Below are 17534 nucleotides of genomic sequence, written 5' to 3'. Positions count from 1 at the left end.
GAAATCTCTTGAGCGGGACTATAGTGCCGCAATGTTCAGTATGCGCTCTGGCGATAGTCGCGCTGTCATTGACGGCGAGTTCAGCTCTGTGCCCAGAAAGGATATTTCCTGGCTGGGGGACAGCGAGCTCTTCACCCAATTGACTGTGAGACCAAGATTCTCGAGGTGTTCGAGTAATATGGTCCTGTGTTCTATGAGCTCTGAATGAGATCAAGCTAGAATCAGCCAATCGTCCAAATAGTTCAAAGCTTGTATGCCCTGAAGTTTCAGGGGCGCGAGAGCAGCATCCATGCACATTATAATATAATAGGATGCCAGGGACAGGCCGAACGGTAGGACTGTGTATTGATATGCCTGGCCCTCGCAGGCGAATCTCAAAAATCGCCTGTGACGAGAGAATGTCAGACTCGCTGTCAGAACCACAGAGACTTGTGCTCTGAAAGGAGTGGCAAGTACTTTGGGGACATAATCATGTCTTGGTTTGAGGATGACCTTGGAGTCATTAGGCCCAAACTCAAGGCACGACGCGGTAACAGAAAGCGCGTGTAAGTCACCCACCAGCTTGACTGAGGCGATAGCCACCAGAGATACTTAAGGTCCACAGACTGTAGAGCCGGGCTATTCAATTGGCGGCCCGCGGGCCAGGTCCGGCCCGCCAATCATCTCCATCCGGCCCGAGGGCACCCCAACCTCCCTCCTCTTCTTTTCCTGGCGGTGTGGCTAAATTTGGTTAGAAATGTGCGTGGCCGCAGTGGCGCCTGCAGCTGTACGGCTATACGCACTGTGTGTGTACCATGAGCCTCATGACTGACCTGAGAAACGTTTTCAGTCCAATATTTCAGCAGTTATTATGTGTGTGTCCCGTATTTCTGTCGACTGAACCAGCATTCTTTGGTTCGATTATTTCCTTTCCATGAATTGGCCAAACGCGCTTGCATAACGGTCTGAAACGATTCGGATTCGTTCGGACCGTTCTGTCACTGAATCATCTGAAGCGGTTTCTCGTCAGTAACAACAAATAGAGAACAAATATTGCTGTTTTCCGTTGTTTCACTAGTTTACTTTGAACTACGCAGCGCGGCCCAGTGGATAACGGAACGCAAGCTTAAAGGAGTTGCGTTTACTCGCAGTCCCGGACACTATTATTAAACAGTGTTGCAACATCCAGTGAGAAGCGTTTCAACATCCAGTGAGAAGCGTTTCAGTCTGACACATCTGTTACAAACCACAAATCAATCAATGATTTTAACTAGTTTTAAATCGGATGAAACAGCCTCAACATTCCCAACACGACTGATGAGGTAAATAGCAGAAACATTGTGCCATGAACGAAGTTAGAAGACTAAATCCCTAATCACCACCCTTACAAACATTTACCATGAATGTACTGTAGTAATTTACCATGGTTTGGGCAGAAATGTGGAATATTTATATTGAATACTATGTTATAGTCATTTATATTGCATTAGATTTATTAGGGGGCTAGAGAAATATATAATTAATTGTGTGTATAGTTTTTATACACTCACATTTTTATATCTCACTGTCAGAATATTTTAATTTAAGCCTATAATAATTATTAATAAAATAATTCTTACCAATAGATATGATCTTGTATAATTCATATATTTGTACATAGGTGTAAATAAGTTATGTATTATGGTCTGATAAATCTGCATACTGTTGGGTTCCACATTTCCAAGTAAATACAATACTTTTATGTATACCTAAGCTTACTTATTGATACTGTTATGTTTCAATAAATAAGCTAAACCCATCGGCCCACCTCAACTTTTCGATTTAATAATCCGGCCCTCGAATGAAGCTAATTGAATAGCCCTGCTGTAGAGGTTCGAAAGGGGCACCCTTCATGGCCTCCAGGACCAAGGAAAGGTCCGAGGGGGGGCGAGGAGGGTTCATCCTTCTAGCTCCTCTGAGGAAGCGGACTACAAGGTCGTTCCTACCCAGTGACTGGCCATGCGAATGTTTGACAAACGCAGCAATAGCCGCCATATATACCTTGAGCATGGATGGGGATCTACCCTTATCCAAGAGCTCCTGTAGGAAGGATACAGTTCTGAGTTACCTTGAGACGTAAACGACCGGATGCCCATGCTCGACGCAGGACCCGCGTCTTCAGCCAGTGCTGTAAAGGGCGCATGCGAAGAGGACCTAAACAAAGAAATTATTAAGTTGTGAATGGACTGTGTGTTTGGCATGCGTTTTTTAATAAAAAATTGCATACTTCACCTCCAATTGTCATGTTAAGGACAACATTATTGTTTTTTAGTCTTGGAACCTATTTTATTGGACTCCTTGACCACAAAAATGTACCCATTGATACCAAATTTGTCATTATAGCTATAACAGAAGCAAAAGATATGAGCCTCTCAAGCATGGTCGGCGGCCATTTTTAAAAAATGTGCGTATATAAGATACAAAATGTGATCTCACTTGTGTCTTAGGACAAATTTATTTCTATGGCCCTAAGGTACTTCCATACCAAAGGGGACCTTTGCATCATGACTTGAAGTCAAAAGTCACTTAACCTCCCTACTATAATGTTGTTATTATAAAAAAAACGCATTATATTTAATTTGAGAAGTTTTAACCTTTTATAATACTAGCTGACAGGGATCTCTGTATGTTTACAGCATTAGGTGACTTTTTTTTTAGAACAATTAACAACACATTAACGTATCTACTCTACCTAATATTTATCCAAAGGAATTGATATTGAATCAAGATCAGAATCAATTCACAAGAATTGAATTGAAATTGTGAAATTTGTGTTAAGCAATAATAAAAACAGTAGCATACCAGTCATTGTACCATGAGTACCTTGTACCTTCTTGGCCCTTGAGTTTACATGGTTAATAAACTTTGTAAACATTGTTTACATGGTTAATAAACTTAATAAAATTATGTTTAGTTACCAAATAATTTGACAATCACAATACACTTATTGTGATGCAACTTTTTTTTTTTTCTACACATCCCCCCAATCCCAATCCACCCATTTTATTGTATGTTACATTTTCACTGTTTTCAAAGACAGGGCCTGTCCTCTTGTCTTTTTGGCTTGTTGTTTCTGATTGCACTTTAATCGAGATCAAATCCCAGAAGGGAATATTAAAACAAAATAAAGTTAAAACTTGTTTTGAACAATTTCTTTGTCATCTGCAGATTGATTTTAAGTAGGGAGAGAAAAAAATCGATTTAAATCGTAAATCGGATTTTTTGTGAAAAAATCTGGGATTCTTTTAAGGCCATATCGCCCAGCCCTAACTTCTTTCTTTTAAAATTCATTTATTTCATTTTAATTTTTTAAATGAAGGGTATTTTAAGTAACATTACGATTTTTCTAGATTATTTTGAAAAAAAGCAAATAATAATAACCTTACCCCCGATTCTCATTACTGTAAGCAAACTACTACTAATATTAATACTAAACACATGGTTAACTCTGGTACTTTTTTGTAAGTCACATATGTCCAGCTGTCAGTAAAACACACAGTACTCTGAAGTTTAACTCTGAGATCCAGCTTTGCTGTGAGTCTATGAAAGTGTGTGTGTGTGTGTGTGTGTGTGTGTGTGTGTGTGTGTGTGTGTGTGTGTGTGTGTGTGTGTGTGTGGCGACTCTCAGGTCTGCGTCAGCTAATGAAACTGAAGGGGTCTAATTAAATGAGTAACACCCTCTATTAATTTTGATCTTGCTCTTCATACACACCCGAACCATACAAAGCACTTTAACAGAGCTCTCATCCCCTCTCCATGCGCTCTCACAACGGTGCTTTACTAGAGCAAAAAAGCCACACTTCACCAAAACAATACATTCAATGACGTCTCCTCACATGAACCCAAAAGCACAGACGACATGTCAGAAAAACCAAAACGCACTCTTGAGGGAAAAAAGCTCCTCTAACTAAAAAAACAAATAGAGAATGCCTTCATTAAAAAATGCATTATATTATACAACACAGTAGGATCCAAGGCCCTGTTTACACCGGGAATTAAGATGCGTTTTGGTCGATCGGATCACAAGTGGACGACACTAAATACAAATGTAAACGGGGTCTAAAACGTCTTGATATTGTCCACTTTCAACCACTTCCAGAGTTAGTCGAAAACGCATTCGACCGGATTGCTTTCGTAGTGTAAACGCTCATGTGATCAAATGTGTTCAAACAGCCACAAAAGACCGTCTTCTCTGCGTCTACTGAACTAATGCGTGAACATTAGGGGAAGAGCGCTAGTCAGACGGGATTTAAACTCTGTCGGCTGAAGATACAAGTTTGATTTGAAGATGAAAAACATATAAAGCACAATGTTCTCTCAGCATTCCTGATTTCTAACACACACTCACAGCGTTCGGTTGGTCTTGTTGCTGTTAGAACCAAAACTAAAGCTGATGCTCGTATGTTTTTCTGTTTTTCCCAGTCACATTCATATGTAAATTGCGTGAGCTTATTTCGTCCATTAGATCAAAAATCTGAAAATAAAACATACATTTACCCAACCATAGACCCTCCCCTCGAAGAAAGTGGGTGAAAGTGGACAAAAGAGGAGTAAAAAACTAGGGGACAGTTGCACCAACAGGGCTTACGCCTGGTCTTAAGGTAAGTAGGTCTTAACTCAGCATTCTAAGGCCGACCTAATAGTTACGACGTAAAACTATTAGTTTTAATAGTTAAAACAAGCACGAGAGACAAATGTGATGTCAGCTCGCAGTGCCTCGTCCATAGTTAAAACAATGATTATCATCATCATCATCATAGACGATACATAACGCACACTCCTAAGCACATAAAGAATGAACTTACAATTGAACTGACATTTATTACCAACGTTCTACTACATCTCCTCTCGCGTGCAGGATACAGACGTAATGCTGCCGCGAATGAAACGAATTGTCACGTGCTGACTGTACAGCTCTATTAACTGAATACTATTTTAACCCCTTAACTGTCAAAAATACCGTTTCTATGGTAACGCAACATCCAATTTCAAAACGGTTTTCACAGGATGATTTCTGAGTTCGTAAGCTTTCAAATGATACCTAATTTATGATAACTACTAAAATATGTGATATAATAATAATAAAAAAAGTATTTATATATATATATATATATAATATATTATACTTTTTAGAGGACTTCTTACTTTACTTTTTAAAATATAATTTTATCTTTTTTTATTGACAAATACTAGATTGTTTTATTATGAACTTTTAGCATTAAAAACTAAAGTTTCAATTATTAACTGAAAGTCCTTTCCTTATTCTTTGATCCTCCATTGATATGGCTACAAGTTAACCAAACAGCGGAAGATAGTTTACAACGTAACCCCAGCAACGCATGCTGCTAGGCAACCGTGGCCATTCACAGGAACGCGCATTGCTAAAACCAGGCGTAGTTAAGCCTAGGCTTAAGTTTGGTTGGTGCAACCGACGTTAGGTCAACTCTAAAGACTGGTCTTAACTAAGACCTACTTAGCAGTTAGGACCAGGCTTAGTAAAGCCCTGTTGGTGCAACTGACTCCAGGTGTAAACGGGAATGTGTCTCCCTCGTCTACTCCTGATCCGATCGACTAAAACACATCTTAATACCAGGTGTAAACAGAGCCCAAAAGCTTATACACACACTCAACCTCCACCACAGTCAGTCGACGGGCAACAGGCCTGTCCTTAACTATACCTCTGCTTTCACAGACTCATTTCAAAGGCAGTTTGCATTGTACCTCTGACAATCCTCTCCTGTTTGACCCAGCAGGGCTCATGAGTGGGCTGTGCAATTACACAGCAGGGGAAGACATCATAAATAGCTGAGAGACATGGAGCCAATAAGAAAAGAAAAAATACTATTTTCATTTCCATCAGCTCCAGACCAAACTGCTGTTGCATGTGCTGTCTATATCCATGCCTCGGGAAACAAAGCAGAGCTCAGAAAACCATCTGAAACAAAGAGATGGATTCAGATCCAGGGACTGGAAAAAATGCACAAGTGAGGAAAGAGAAGAAAGCAGCAAAGAAAAGTGAAATTAACCAAATCAGTGGGGCAGCCCAATAAAGACTAAAGGTTTTCTAGTAGGCTAGGAGTCGTTCTTTTATGCTATATGTATATGTAACATTGTTCTACATTACTGAGAAATACTAAACCATAAAAATAAGCCATTAAAAAAATTAATGAAGCTCTCAAGCACACCGGCAAAAGTAATGATCATAACCGTGTCGGGGGGAAAAAACAAAGGAGATTTATCATTTATCAGCCGACTCTCATTTCTACAGTATATAGTGGATGCGTTGAAATTAAGTTAAACATGTCATGCAGGAAGAGCTGTATAATTTAACTTTTGGATATCCAATGCGCCAAATACTAGTACATCTAGGATAACACTGATGTTAGAGCGAGCGGTTAAGTGTAAAGTGGCTAACGTCAAGCTACTACTTGCTTGTTTCAAATAAGCCATATTTGATGTCAATGAATGAAAGGCAAAGTTTAGATTTCCAGTCAGACATAATTACCACATGGACCAGCCATGTTAACGATCTGTGTGTCGACAGCGTGACTTCACCAGTTCCTTTAAAGGGTTTTTTTCTGTGACAAACCAATTGATTAAAACTTGGTCGACTACGCCTCTAAACTAACATTTAGTCGAATATTAGGGGCAGCCCTAGAAATCAGTCAGCTGATACAGCCTTGCTTCTGAAAGACATAAGAAAAACTGTGCGCATTTGTGTGTGACGTCTTCAATTTGACATCCACAGCACTAACCCTGGCATTTCAAGTCAGTTGTTGAGACTTCATAAACGGTGAAAGTGAATCATTGCTCACCAGCTCACAGCTCCTTAACTTACACTGACATTCCACATCTCAAAGTAAGATATTTGTTATATTCATTTTTTATCAGACGCCTGCATGGGGAACACAACTCTCGGAGTTTGTTGCAGCAGTTTTTCAGATTGTAACTACGCAAGGAAATTGAAACAATGATTAATATAAATAAAATAACTAATCAGATAAGTGATTTACAATCATATATATTAAGATTTTTTTCCTTCCAAAAATATTGCATTTAATGCTTTAGATTGCAGACGGGGCCCTACAAACTTCCAAAGGGGTTGCAAGTATTTAAATCAATAAATTATTACTATATTAAAATAATTGAAATTGAAATGCTAAAAAAAGAAAAAGAAAAAAACACTAAATCACCCCAAACAAAGCAGCTTTGTTATAATTCTAAAAAAAAGTTGTATAAATTAACAGCAATGTATTATGAACAACTTCTAAAATAGCCAAGATTAATAAAATACAAAACTTATTAATTGTTAGATCATGATGTTAATGAATTCTGGACTGTAGAGTAGCTACTGTTTTGCACACATTCATATTAGGGCTTAGACGAGTCATTTTTAGTACTTGAATAATCACCGGGCAGTAATTTTAGTTTTTTTTTTAGTTTTATGATTATTTAGAATGAGCTTTTTTATATTTTTAGTTTTCATGATAATTTTTTGTCATTTTATCATGTGCTTTTGTTATTGTATTCATTTTTTTAATATTGCTATTAATTTTTGTTTAAGTGCTTCAACTTAATTTCAGTATATTGCCAAGGTAACATTTCAAATTTTCTACTAATATTTATTGTAGTTTATTTCAGCTTTATTTCAATTAACAGAAATGTTAATAGTTTTAGTGAAGGATAATAACACCAAGTCAATGTAAATGACTGAATACACCATGCTTTGTTTCTAGATAATATACACACCCAACACATAGACTAGCTCTCCTTGGCCTATTCCATGTATATAAAAATAAATAAATAAATAAATAAAACACCAGGTGGAAATGTGGTGTCTGTTCTGTTTGCAAGAACCATATGAGTAATCCATTATAAAGTCAAGGCGCTCTGCAGTGACTACAGGAAAAATATTGAGCTCTAAATGTCAAAGTCAGAACTTTGTCTAATTAACACAGCCCACCTCTAATTACATGAGTGACTTTACATCTCTGCAGATATGAAATTGCTTAGAAAGCCAATAAATTAATATGGAATTAAAATATGTGGATGTCAGAAACATTTGAATATAACAGAACCGTTGACATTCTCCGTCCCAGCGCCGGCTGATTAACATGTCTACATGCGAGCGCACGTCCACGGACTTAATCGTTGCACTATATCGAGGTCTACTGATACATTATAAATGTCAGTGTTGATACCGGCCCGCTGACTTTCCAAATTATGCTAAAGAGAGATTAACGTAATGCAGTGGACACATGTCTGTCGATGACTCCTTGTCAAAAGAAGTGTTCTTCGGTCGAATATCAAGAATATTTTACATTCGGTGTGTTCAGATGACCACAACTCACCGTCCTCCACCATGATTTGATAATGTGACCACACACAAATCACTCAACCCTGGGAGTTTTTCTTACTTTAGGTTAGGGACACTTTAACCCTAGTTTAAGAAACTAGTGTTTCACACTTGTAACTTTCAAAGAATATCTCACAGCGAAATTACATGGATGAAATTAACTTTAACTACCGCAACTTTTCCCATTTCTTTTTCAGCAAAATGACAATAGGTCACACTAGTGTTGTCAAAAGTCGGTACTAAAAAATTACACCGTTACGGTACCAGCTTTTCTTAAAATTTTCGGTGGTGCCGAAGTACCGTGTTAATCCGGTTCTTGATGCGCTGTCCGAAAGGTGCACAGTTGATTTTATCTAATGTTATATAACAAATGGAATCTTATTGTAAAGTGTTTTTAATACTACAGTTTCCATGTTCGTAACGTGATGTACACTTTAATATATGTAAATTTAATCTAAATTAAGCTTTGGTACCGAGAACCGTGGATTTTCACTGGTATTGGTACCGAATACTGAAATTTTGTTACCGTGACAACACTAAGTCACACTTTACATTAGGTGGCCTTAATGTACTTAACCATTTGATATAATTATTACATGCATACATGTTGGGGCATTGTAATAAAATTTAAAGTACTTTTTTCATTTAATTGACATTTGTAGTTGCACCCCTAACCATAATAATCAACCCTTATAATCATAACACTAAACCTACCCTTACTAGTATAACCACACCTCAAATGCATTAGCAGTAAATGTGGGAATTTTCCAGAACAACGTGTAGTTACACAATAGTCTTTCATGTTAGTACAGTTAAGGTACTCACTCACTCACTCACTTGCTCTGGATGGATATTGTTAGTGTTACAAGGTCTTGAATTTCAGTGTGGGATTACGCGTATTGTGCATTCTTTTATTCATTCCCACAGATTTTGTGCTCACACACAAAGTGCGCACACATAAAGCTGCCTCTCAATACTAAATTGAGTTCTTTTTTGTTGCTAATTGCACTTAAACAGTCAAATACACACAAAATAACTTCATAATGTCGGTCTTGGCGAGTATTCACATAAACACAGTCAGTTGTGTTTTAAGTGAATGTAAACATTTGAGAAAGAAAATCGATGTGTAACAGCATAATGGATCCGTGTGTCAGGTCTTAAAGTGGCAGCAGGGATATTAGGCTGCGATCACTTTAAGACCTGACAAAGTTACCTAGTAACTTTGGAAAACTACTAGCCACAGTGACTGGTGAGCAAAAAAATTAAAAAGTCAAGTCCTGGAACTAAGTATGCACAAGCGTGAAACAAGGATTGGGTTCAAATAAAACAAGGATTGGGTTAAAATAAAACAGGATTGGGTTAAACCAAAGGGATTGGACTAACAATTGTAAGTGTTAAAAAAACCTCACACTCCCTACTGTTCATAGCCTGTTTAAGCCAGATAGAGCGCTCAACACATACGTTTTGTACAGGGAAATTCCAGGGAGTACAGATCGCAGAGATCCCGCCGGGGAAAACGCAAGAGAGGATGAACTGTCCTGCCTTGTAAGAGTAGCACAGTGATGCTGATATAACTGCGTGATGTGCAGAGACAAGCCAAGAACGACAACAGATGGAGACTCCCATGCATGTGTGAAGACACGTCTCTCCTATATTAGCCTGTGTAACTTACAAACCTCAGCGCTTTCCCTCTTCATCTGTCTCTCTGCACCGCTGGACTCTTCGAAGGAGAAACGATGAGGCAGACAAAATCGGTTTCCAGGAGCTATTCAAGAGATGTACCCAGAGTCTGCATCTCAAAGACACTCAGAGGCAACACAGGACAAGCCATACAGCATTAGCCTACTAGTTTAATTAGAAAGGGCTCTCAGTGAGCTCGAAGCAAGACACTGACATATTGAGAATTATTATTCTGAAAGGATAAAGGTAGAAAAGAACGAGCATGATGAAAAGGAAGCGGGCAGGCAAGAGAAAATGTGACAAATAAACAGTTTTCCAGGTTGACGCACCAGCAGTCAGGAACAAGACAGCTGCAGTGTGGTTTGTTCAGGGCCGGTGGAAGCGCTGGGCAAACTGGGAAAATGCCCAGGGCGCCAGACACTAGAGGGCGCCGGTGCCGCACCATGACGAGCATCGACAATACGTTTACATGCAACCAAATAAGCCGTTACGTAAGCACCTTAATCGATACAAATGAGCTCTATCCAAATGAAATTTCGATAGGATTGAAACGGGTGGTTTATTCCTTTTCTAATAAGATCGAGAGAACATGTAAACACTTGATCGGATTGAAAACCGAAACTGAAAGCACTGCACATGTGCATTGACGTAGAAAAAGCGTAACGACATATGACATGTCATAAATGAGTGTCCCGTCAATCTAAAATCCTCCTTTCGCTCAGCGTCTGTGAAGTGGAGCAGGACAACGTCCCACCAGTCCTGGTTTCGGATTCTCATCCACAGACGACTGGTTTTGGGCACAGGGACGGGCATTTTCACTGCGTGATGAATATAAGCAGCACGGCACACCGGTTCATATGCTCACTGTCTCCAAATTATGACCAGAGACGGATATTAAGTCTGCTGTTTAAAACAAATAAAGAACCAATGTACGAGACAAGTTTTTATGCGCAAACTGTGGGAAACTGTACATTTTGAGCAGTGTGCGCATGTCAAAAAAGTCAATTCCGATATGTAGCTTGTGACATATAAATGCGCGTCAACCCGATCACTTTAGCGTTAATGTAAACGCTACACTCGGATTCATCGATCGAAATGATTTCAGTCCGACTGAAACAAAAGGTGTGCATTTAAGGTGTGCCAGTGTCATAACATTTTCAAGATTTTCATGCCGAAATTTCAATTGAGCACCAAATCGGTCGCAAATTGGATTACTCCAATATAAGTGAAGAGTCTCCAGCAGGCAAAGCAAGAAAGGTCCTCTTTTCAATGGTGAGGCAACTGTATTAATTACACCTGTCTTAAGTCAACAGTAGAGGTCAATATGTGATAAATTTCTTTTTTTTTTTCTTAAAAACGTATTTTCTATAAAAACATAGGGGCAGCATATTCCTATTTTGCCCAGAGCGCTGGATTGTCTTTACTCGGCCCTGGGTTTGAGTTTCGGGAAAAACTACAGCATACAGTAGCTAGAGACACCAAAGTATGTGAAGCAAAGCTGAAAAGAGAACATCCAATGAAAGGTATGTGTCCCAAAATTTTTGCATGTTTATTTTGTTATTGAGAGGAAAGCACACAGCAAATATTTATTCATCTAATCTCCAATCTCAGCAGAGGGGGCACGCTCAGATGTTTGCTAACAGTATATCACAGATTCGTTTAAAACTTAAAAGCACCAACTTAAATAATAAAATACACTTACCGGTTGTGGTCCATAAACAACGCCTTCTCCAGACAAATAGGGAACTGCTCCATCTCTCAAGAAAAATCTTTGTGGGAATCCGGCGTTTAACTGATTGAGATTGAGGAAGCTTTCCTCGGCAAAATGTGCTGCACATAGTTTTAAATTTGGATAATATTTTTCGGGAACCGAGTTAAACATAAATTTTAACCATTGATGTCTAAGCACAGCGTCCCAGGGAAGGCCAAACAAAGGTGAATTGACTCCGGCATGAAAATAACAGCGTCTCGTCGACATGGCAACAAACACACTATACAAACGATACTCTTCCTCTTCTCTGTGGGAGCTCAACAAGACCACGCCCCCTTTTTGTGTATTCCCGTGGGTGGAGATTAGTCAAAAAACTGTTCTAATGGCGTCATTAATAAAGGAAGTAGAGGGATGTAGTCCAAACCGAACGTTCGCTCTAGGCTTTGAAAGGGGACTTCTGTTAAATAAAATATCTCGCTAGGCATTGAACTTTGAGCTTTATAATTTTACAGGTATTATTTAGGCTCTAACAGCAACATTACACACTAACTAAAGTTTGAAAAATGGAATTGTGAAGAACGGGACCTTTAAATCATGTGTGCCTTGATAATCAATTACATTATATCCTTGACATAATTTAATTTCTGTCAGAGTTGTGAAACAATGAATCACTGTTGGCGGATACCACATAAGTAACGTAACCTGAATCAAACCCGTCTCAAAATTGTCTTTGTCTTCTCTTATAAAACAGCAATATTGTCAATGTAAAATAGATCAATACAAATCGAATGTTTAATAGCAAACACGATGAAGGTTACCAGTTAGGGAGTCGATTTGCTAAATAATCAGTCTTCTCCCCACAAAAGCAGTTTATTTAACATAGTGAAGCATTCATCCAAATAAACGGCCTTGTATTTATCCGGGTTGTTTTTGCCAATCTTGAAGGCTTGCCTTAAAGTGACTTTTGCTCAAACTAAACATGGCATGTTGCAAAGCTGGTAACACAAAATAAGCATAAAAGCACACAAGAATTGGGTAGAATAGTATATTTTAATGACATTCCCACTAGGATGGATAGAGCATGTCACATTGCATTCTAGGATTGCTTTCTTTGCCAAGGATACATGCAATCCTGAGAATGTGGTTACCTCAGAAGTGAGCTTCCTTAGTGAATGGAAACCATGTCTGCATTTCCCAGTTTTATTGATTTATATACATCTATTTATACAAAGCCTTTCAGAGTGTGACATGAGAGAAGACATGCTTCAAGGATGATGAAAAGTGTTGTGTGATGAAAAACATTTCATGACAGACATCGATCTTTCTACTAGATTTGAGTGGATGAACTCAGGTTGCCTTCGTTATGAACCTCCTGACTTTGGGAGTAGTCAGACATGAGGGCAGGACTGTGGGAGGCATCCCGATTCACCGGTGTTTCCCAGCGGATCTAAACACCACCTGCAGATGCCTTAGTTTCAGCAGTAATACATGAGTGTCCATTCTACGATATAAAAAACATTTTCTCATGGAAGGAAGCAGATGAAGTGTGTAATTTATGTGCCACTCGCAGAACCAAGCGGAAATGCAATCTGTTTGTTTGAGCGAACCAACTGTGCCGGACATAACAGCATTAGCAGTTAACATTAGCAAAGAATATTAACAGTTACAGCTGAAGAGTAGAATGAAAAGCCGATTATGAAAACTTAGCTTTCCCAGGAATCGATTTAAACATGCTTCTTCCTACAGTCTTGTGCATGACGTTTTTCTTTAAGCAACCATGATGGAAAACAGCCAAGGAAGCAAGACACTGTGAAATCTGGACAGTCTCAGCCATGTCATGTTAGAGCTGAATGCCAGTGAGTCCCAGAAGAGCTCATGTATGAATGCAGACAGAGCTCAGGGGCAAGAGTGAGTGGCTTCCGGTGTCTGAATCAAGATCCTTCCGAAGTGGGAGGGCGATTCAGTCTCAAAGCAACTCTCTCACACTCTGGGAAGCTCAGTGGGCTTCTGTGCTGAGGCATGTGAATACAAATCCCATTCCAGGAGTCGCAGTTCTGACTACACTGACCCTCTTTCATCAGTGCTATAATATCACCAACCAACTCCAGGAGTCATGGGAGAAATTTAATTTACCATCGCTTCATATAGAAATCATCTCTGAGAGTACCTGAGAGACGCCAGAGAATATTGGACATGGACACTTCTAATCCAGAATGGGGCTCTTTTATTTATTGCTTTTAGATGGTTTCGTTTATTTCCATACCTGCAGGCCAAAGCCAGCGCATTACCATACCTCAATATTCCGGCACGAATTCAATGGGATTTCGAATGCTCAAAGCATAGAGAAAACGGCAAGAAATCACACTTAGGTCATACATTTTATTGATGCAGATGCTGACTCCGTAACAAGGGATTGAGAGAAATCCATCCTTAAGAGGCAGAAAGGTATCATCCTCTTCTATGCACAGAAACTTTATGATCCTGCAAAGTTTCTGAAGTCAAAGTTTTAAAAAGAGTAAACTGAAAACTTGCTTAAAATAGATTCAATGCCTCTGCACCAGAAAAAAACAAAAAAATCTTAACACAACACTTGACCTAGTGCAAGATGTAAATTACATAAATGTGAGTGGGTATATGCCTTCGCAAAACTCGCCACCACAATGTAAAGATATGGGATGCTTGCCAAGGGTGGTTCTGGGTGGATGCTTATTGGCTCAAGTCAAAGAAATCAACATTCAGGTCTCTAGGTATGGCTAGGATCCCTCCTTCAGTGTAAGTATGGGACTTTTGTGCCTGTTTTACTGTCAAAACACTTTTGGGATGCACTGATTTTAAAATCCTGACCGGCGATAACTATTTGGCTAATTACCAATAAAAGGAAAACATTATACTATTTTGTATCTATCAAGACAAAATTTATTTGTATAAAGTTTCATATAATACACTTTGTTTCAAAGCAGGCACACAGAAATAAACAGGAAAATTGTTTCAAAATGAAAATGATTTCCACTGTAAAGCAGATCTACAAAATTATCATTAAGCTCAATTTAGTTCAATAACAGTGTCAATTTTGCAAAGTTCATCAATTACAAAAATTCAATTCAGCTATAAAGCAGCTCTACAGAAGACCATCTCAAATTAGTTTAAAGTTGATTCAATTCAGTTCAATAACTGTCGATGTTTCAAAGTTCATCAAGCACTTTTAAAGCAGCTCTACAAAAGACAATAGAATCATCATCCAGCTCAATTCAGTTAAATGTTTGTTCTCATCCAACAGAGTCAGTGTGTATTACCCCAACTGAGCAACCCAAAGGTGACAGTGGCAGGAAACTCCATAAGCTGATGCATAATCCAATGCTTTGCTCTTGGTAAAATAATTAAATCTTACTAAAACAAAATTAAATCTTTATAAAATACAGCAAGGCTCGACAATACAGACTGCCCAGTGCCAGCATGAACAATGTTCGGGACGATTGACAGAACTGTTGACCAATAGTCGTTTGCTTATCGGCTAAAGCTGCACAATTAATCGTTAAAAGATTGTAATCTCGATACAAACACCCAGGCAATCTTATCCCTGAATGACAACGATTCCGCTAAGTCTATTACGCCGGTTTCACACTGCAAGCGTCAGCGGAGCGTGAATAGCACGTGATTTGTCGCTGCCCATGTTAATGAACGAGAGGGTCAGCCGTCACACTTCTGATGTGAACGCTCTCATTCATTAATACCAGGGGTGTAACGATACCCTAATGTCACGATTCGATATCACAATACTGAACTCACGATACAATATTATTGCGATACTCTAAGACATATGATAAAAGCTTAACAAAAAAATGTTCTGTTATTAAATGCTAAATTTGATATTACATTGTGGGTGTAAATGAAAAGGCTTGGACAATGGTGATACCAGAAAACAAATATTCATGATTCTGAAGCTGAAAATACAGAATTATTTTAGGCGAATATTCTTGCACTCTGTCACTGGCTAGATATATTTAAAATAATGTACCACTTTTTACTGGTAACATAAGACATTTGGCATTATCAGGATCCACAAATATCCCCCCATTGCATTATTATACATTATATATTGTAGTTTAATGTAGTGCTGACTCAGAAAACGTGAATTTTTTCTCACATGGTAATTTTTATTTTGGGTGAACTATCCACGATACATATTGTTGCATTTTTGTATTGCGATATATTGTTACACCCCTAATTAATACGGGCAGCGATAAAAAACGTAAACAGTTTCACACGCTCTGCAGTGTGAACCTGTTTAAACCAAAATATTTCAGAGACTTTGGTTGACCTTTAAAAGTACGATCACCACATTGCAACATTCAAATCTGTGTTTTGCCATGTAAATGAACAGTGTGAAACTGACATTTAGGGTTAGAGGATTTTGGTTTTTCTTAGAAGGGATATATTACAGACATGACTATGTTGCTCGCATTAGAAACCAGCAGTAATTGCTCTGCTTTGTTGTAATGGGACCTGCAGCTGCTAGCACTGGGTGGGTCGGAGGACAGATTATTGCTGAGGCGGCTCTTTCAGTTCCTCTCAGTGATTTCATTTTCCACTGCTGTGGGGTGGGGGTGTGTCCACACAGGCGTATTATCCAATCAGCACGACTGCCAGGAACCACTCAAGCCTGAGTCAACCTTGGAAACCCTCATAATAATCTTTAGGCAACAGGCAAAATAGGCTAACGTCATTGTTTGCTCACCTTCAGGTAGCCTAGTTCTCTGAATCTTTTGATTTTTTCTTTCATCAAACATAATAGGAGAAATTCTGAATAAACATGCACTAAATCATCATATTTATTCTTCTCTTTTCTTATTTTTAAATCTTTTTTGTGTACAACACTTTGAAAGACTATTGTGTATGAAATGTCCTACATAAATAAACTTCCCTTGCCTTATGTTCTAGCTCATGTTGTCAATTCAGTGAAAGTATAGCTTTTTTTTACCATCATGCTTCTAAAGAACCAATGAACGCTATATAATATACAGAATACTTCGTCATCTGCAATGTTTCAATATTAAGAAGTAAATATGATGCAGTTGTTTGTTTTTTCTGCAATATTTTCATGTTTAAAGGGATAGTTCACCCAAAAATTAAAATTCTGTCAGTAATTACTCTCCCTCATGTTGTTCAAACCCGTAAGACCTTCGTTCATCTTCAGAACAAGAATTATGATATTTGTGATTAAATCTGAGAGCTGGATCCCTCCTCCATAGGCTTCTAAGGGATTAACACTTGTTCCGCAAAAAGTTATTAAAGACATCGTTAAAATAGTCCAAGTGACTACAGTGGCTCAATCTGAAGTTTATCAAACGACAAGAATATTTTTTGTGCGCAAAACAAACGAAAATAACGACTTTATTTCAACTATTAATTTCCTTCTCTGTGGGTCCCGAGTCAGTTCACTAGTGTAATAGCGTAAGCTTCTGTTGTACGTCACACGCATCACACACATGACCAGCGTTGGCCAATAGTGAGCCTACGTGTGACGTAGCTCTACGCAATCACACTACGTTAACTGACTCGAGGCCAACAGAGAAGGAAATTAATAGTTGAAATAAAGTCGTTATTTTTGTTTGTTTTTGCGCACAAAAAGTATTCTCGTCGCTTGATAAACTTAAGATTGAGCCACTGTAGTCACTTGGACTATTTTAACGATGTCTTTAATAACTTTTAGGGGCTGGCGAATTTTAATCCCTTGGAAGCCTATGGAGGAGTGATCCAGCTCTCAGATTT

General features: G+C 38.6%; 1 protein-coding gene across 6 annotated transcripts in view; it reads right to left on the bottom strand.

Annotated features, from left to right (window-relative positions):
* tjap1 (tight junction associated protein 1 (peripheral)) overlaps positions 1–17534 on the bottom strand; it is a 125940-nt gene that overhangs the window by 94095 nt on the left and 14311 nt on the right. For 2 of the 6 annotated variants that reach the window (XM_077247007.1, XM_077246997.1), the window contains exon 2: positions 2087–2172. The exons of the other annotated variants lie outside the window; for them this stretch is intronic. The gene's annotated coding sequence lies outside the window, so the exon portion shown is untranslated. The remainder of the gene's footprint in view (positions 1–2086; positions 2173–17534) is intronic. 6 annotated transcript variants of the gene reach the window in all.

Source organism: Siphateles boraxobius, unplaced genomic scaffold (genome assembly GCF_051911475.1).
Source record: "Siphateles boraxobius isolate OS27281-9 unplaced genomic scaffold, OSU_SipBor_1 104, whole genome shotgun sequence".
Taxonomy (NCBI): Eukaryota; Metazoa; Chordata; class Actinopteri; order Cypriniformes; family Leuciscidae; genus Siphateles; species Siphateles boraxobius.
The sequence above is the reverse complement of the archived record's forward strand: the minus strand, read 5'-3'. Positions and strand labels throughout refer to the sequence as shown.